Genomic DNA, 5,702 nt, shown 5'->3' on the forward strand with positions numbered 1-5,702 from the left:
GGGAGGGAAAATCCTGTGTCACAAACCTACTAGAGTTTTATGACAAGGTGACAGAAGTAAGACAAGAGAGAGAGGGGTGGATCGACTGCATTTTTTTGGACTGCAAGAAGACCTTCGGCACAGTTCCTCACAATAGGTTACTGCAAAAGCTAGAGGATCAGGCACACATAACAGGAAAGGCACTGCAATGGATCAGAGAATACCTGACAGGGAGGCAACAACGAGTCATGGTACGTGACGAGGTGTCAGAGTGGGCGCCTGTGACAAGCGGGGTTCCACATGGGTCAGTCCTAGGACCTGTGCTGTTCTTTGTATATGTGAATGACATAACGGAAGGGATAGACTCAGAAGTGTCCTTGTTTGAGGATGATGTGAAGTTAATGAGAAGAATCAAATCGGATGAGGATCAGGCAGGACTACAAAGAGACCTGGACAGGCTACAAGCCTGGTCCAGGAACTGGCTCCTTGAGTTTAACCCTGCCAAATGCAAAGTCATGAAGACTGGGGAAGGGCAAAGAAGACCGCAGACACAATATAGTTTAGATGGCCAAAATCTGCAAACCTCACTCAAGGTAAAAGATGTGGGGGTGAGTATAACACCGAGCATATCTCCTGAGGCGCACATCTATCAGATAACTGCTGCAGCATACGGGCGCCTGGCAAACCTACGGATAGCGTTCCGATACCTCAGTAAGGATTCGTTCAAGACTCTGTATACCAATTACGTCAGGCCCATACTGGAGTATGCAGCACCAGTTTGGAATCCACACCTAGTCAAGCACGTCAAGAAATTAGAGAAAGTGCAAAGGTTTGCAACAAGACTAGTCTCAGAGCTACGGGGATTGTCCTACGAAGAAAGGTTGAGGGAAATCGGCCTGACGACACTGGAGGCCAGGAGGGTCAGGGGAGACATGATAACGACATATAAAATACTGCGCGGAATAGACGAGGTGGACAAAGACGGGATGTTCCAGAGATAAGACACAGACACAAGAGGGCACAACTGGAAGTTGAAGACTCAGATGAATCAAAGGGATGTTAGGAAGTATTTCTTCAGTCATAGAGTAGTCAGGCCGTGGAATAGCCTAGAAAGTGAAGTAGTGGAGGCGGGAACCATACATAGTTTTAAGGCGAGGTATGATAAAGCTCATGGAGCAGGGAGAGAGAGGACCTAGTAGCAATTAGTGAAGAGGCGGGGCCAGGAGTTATGAATCGACCCCTGCAACCACAAATAGGTGAGTACACATACACACACTCACACACACACACACACACACACACACACACACACACACACACACACACACACACACACACACACACACACACACACACACACACACACACACACACTCAGTATATTCACTCTCTGTTTATTCTCTACTATTGCTCTCTCAATGCCTCCTTTTCCTACTACTCTCCCTCTCCTTTCCCACTTTTCCTCCATGCAAATTTCCTTCCTTTTCACTTCCTCTTTATTCTCTTATTCCTCTCCCCCGTCTTATTTACTCCCTCCTCTTCTTCCTCTTCTCCGTTTCTCATTTATTTCGTCCTTTTCTTCCTCCCTTGCTCCTCTCCCTTAGCCTCTTTTCACGTTGCTTCTCTCCCTTCCTTCTCTTCCAGCGTCTAGCAGAAGTCAGAGGAGTGTGGTGTTGTTGGTAAGTTTGGTAGTAACTCTTAGTCTTCACAGTTGGACATCACACCAACCGTGTAATGAATGTTGCGCCAGTCTATCCCTCCCTCCTTCCCTCCCTCCCTCCCTCTCTCTCTCTCTCTCTCTCTCTCTCTCTCTTTACACAGGGTTTGACAAGGTTAGGTTAAGGATCCCTAGCTTTATTGACAAGCTATTTACAGATAAAGGATTCCTAACTTTATTGGCAAGCTAAGAGCTGTTACCTACATCAGCTCATTTGAAAGCATTTTTATTGTTATGAAACATACAAGTAGGGAACAGGATGAAGTTGGAGTCATCTGTGGGACAGCATTTTCATTTGATCAACTGACTTTATCTCGTTGAGTCATCTTGGGGATAAATGATCTCAGATGAAGTGATGTTCTGGAGGAGGATACAGGCAGAGTGAAGTTGCTGCTTTCTGCCCGTCTTGTGGTATAGAAGCTTGCTTCTCGCTATGCTCGAAGTGGATCCAAGTGTGACACTTTGACAATATTGGCCTTGTACATAACAGTAAGACCACCTACATCCCTCCTGTGTTGAAGGCTCTGCTGAAATGACACATCTATCCAGGATTGGTCCAAGAGAGAGCTGAGACGTCTTGCTCTGTTCTCTACTCTGTCAAGCAGTCGCAGATGAGAGGTGAGCAGGCAAACCAAGAAAGTGGAGCATACTCAAGGTGTGAGTGTACTTATGCCTCATACAAGATCTTGCACCCCGTACTGTCAAGCAGATGCGAGATACGGCTGAGTGCTGTAAGCTTCCTGGCTGTCTTGTTTGCAAAATTTACAACATGGTTCTTCATGGTCAGTTTGGAGTCAAATTTCACACCAAGGATATCAACTTCTTCCCCAGGTGCCAACACCCTCCCATTCATCCTTACTACTGCACCAGCAGTACCATCATGGTGCCTTGAGGTCATCATCATTTATGTTTTCTCAGGTGCAAATGTTACTTGCCATCTATTTCTCCAAGCTGATATAGCTCTGAGCTGGTGATTGATGTAGCTTAGAGCAGCTGGCATTTCTTCTCTTGGATAAGTGAATGTCAGTGTACAGTCGTCTGCATATGCATGTGATTCTGGTCCCAGCACGCTTCCTTGTGAAACACTTGCCACAATAGGATGTCTTGCTGATTCCATTCCATTGAGAACTACCCTCAGAGATCTACCATGAAGGTAATCACTGAGGAGACATAGCGTAGAGCCTGCAATTACCAGTGCTTGAAGTTTTGCTAAGAGGCCCTGGTGCCACACCCGGCCTCTTATATGTTTAAAGATATTTTTTTTTCATTTATTTTAGATTAGAAATTAATAATTTTGTACCAAAAGAACCTTATAAAATTTATCTAACCTTATTATAACAAGGGCAAGTTAATTTAGCCTAATCCAACTAAATATATTTTAGATAAGTTTACAATAATTTAATAATAAACAAACACAATGAAACATCTTTTTCTTTAGGTTCAGAATGACTTTTGCAAAATTACTGCATACACAAATTTTCGCTTGTCTTATTAGGCAAGAAGAGCGTTGCTATTTAAGCAACCTATTCGGCACGACACATAAATAAATAAATAAATAAATATATATATATATATATATATATATATATATATATATATATATATATATATATATAATGTATGTATATATATATGTATGTATATATATATATATATATATATATATATATATATATATATATATATATATATATATATATATATATATATATATATATATTTATATATACAATGAAAGATACCTTTCCGCGTATATAACATTGGGTAGGTTAGTTAGGTTTAAAACCTATCGACTACACGACTGGAGAGTCCTTACCTTCGTTTTATAATTTATTTACTTGCTTGACTTAGTTTTTATTTACTCTTGTCCTTGTCTCGTTGTCTGCATTGTTTTCTTCTTAGTTACTCCACCTGTTCTCATCTTTGTTTTTCTCTCTCTCTCTCTTTTTATCTTCTCAATTTTCTTTTTAAATCCTTTTCCATTGTTTTCACCGGATTTGTTTTTCTTTAATATTCACCAAAATAAGTTTTTTTTTAGGGGGATGATGGGAGATTTTTTTTTTCAACAAGTCGGCCATCTTCATGAACAAAATCAGTTTCCCCTGAGTATGGAATAGTCTTTCGTGAGAGATCGCGAACGTCAGGTGATGGTAAACTCCAGCTCTGCTGGAAGGAAACCTTTGAAGCTCCCGTAGCTGATGAAGCCTTGCTGGAACACTTGATGATAGCCTCATCGCCTGACTCAAGTCTCCCAGCTCAGGCTGATGAATTCCAACACCTCGTCTCAACCCCATTCAGTGTGATGGAATATGACAGGGAAACATATCTAGCATTTGTTCACACTGCTGTTGCTGCTGCTGCTGCTGCTGCTGCTGCTGCTGCTGTTGCTGTTGCTGCTTCTGCTGCTGCTGCTGCTGCTGCTGCTGCTGTTGCTGCTGCTGCTGCTGCTGCTGCTGCTGCTGTTGCTGCTGCTGCTGCTGCTGCTGCTGCTGCTGTTGCTGTTGCTGCTTCTGCTGCTGCTGCTGCTGCTGTTGCTGCTGCTGCTGCTGCTGCTGCTGCTGCTGTTGCTGCTGCTGCTGCTGCTGCTGCTGCTGCTGCTGCTGTTGCTGCTGCTGCTGCTGCTGCTGCTGCTGCTGTTGCTGTTGCTGCTTCTGCTGCTGCTGCTGCTGTTGCTGCTGCTGCTGCTGCTGCTGCTGTTGCTGCTGCTGCTGCTGCTGCTGCTGCTGTTGCTGCTGCTGCTGCTGCTGCTGCTGCTGCTGTTGCTGTTGCTGCTTCTGCTGCTGCTGCTGCTTCTGCTGCTGCTGCCTCTGTACTTGACTGAAGAAGCTTACTGTGTAGGCGAGACATTTTGGAATAAAGAAATCAAACTGTTGTACACGTGTTAATGGTACAAGTACGACCGAAACGTCGTCATAAGTTTCAGTCACCTATGTGCGGGTTATCTGTGCATTGTTCCAGTTCTCATAAAAAAAAAACCTTTGGTAGCATCGCTTCCAACAGACAGTCTCTTGTTTCTGTCAAACTGTATACATTAATATTTTCTTTAAATTTTGACAATCGCTGTTGAAGCTGCAACGAGTATAAAAACTGTGTGTATATATATAAATATATATATATATATATATATATATATATATATATATATATATATATATATATATATATATATATATATATATATATATATATATATATATATATATATATATATATATATAATGCTCGAAAGAATTAAACATAAGAAACAGCTCGACCACATCTCCATTTTTGAGAGCAGAGTAAAAAAAGGTGTGAGCTGAACCGTGTGACTAATATCATTAACTAAATCTATACCGATTCTATAATACTTAGCAGCGTTAATTACAGATATTATCTGGGCCATTACTCTGGATCCTAATATATCAATTAACTCAACACACGAAGCTGAGGAGCGGTAAAAAAAACAATTAATTTTCCCGGATTTCCGTGTCTAAAAATGTGTTTTTTTTTCTGAAGGTCAGTACATGCACGGAAGCTTCCGTTGTCATGACAACTATATATGGGAGAATTACCACGAAAAGATAATTCCCTTGTAGCAAAAACGAATTGTTTTAGTAACTCTTCCCCTCAGGACTTTAGTCCAGTATTTAAAAAATATATAAATTCTAGTGGATTTCCGGTATCGTAACGTTCAATGACAGAGCCCTGAGATGATCCTTCGATTTTTTCATGTGAATTTATTCTTGTAGCTGCATTTTTCTAGTCATCATATTTGCAATCGATTTAAAACTCTGTGTTCAATTGTTTGCAACATTCACTGGTACTGTCACTGAACATTGTACATACGCAACAGTACACTGGTACTGTCACTGAACATTGTACATACGCAACAGTACACTGGTACTGTCACTGAACATTGTACATACGCAACAGTACACTGGTACTGTCACTGAACAGTGTACATACGCAACAGTACACTGGTACTGTCACTGAACATTGTACATACGCAACAGTACACTGGTACTGC

This window comes from Cherax quadricarinatus, chromosome 21 (assembly GCF_038502225.1).
Source record: "Cherax quadricarinatus isolate ZL_2023a chromosome 21, ASM3850222v1, whole genome shotgun sequence".
Taxonomy (NCBI): Eukaryota; Metazoa; Arthropoda; class Malacostraca; order Decapoda; family Parastacidae; genus Cherax; species Cherax quadricarinatus.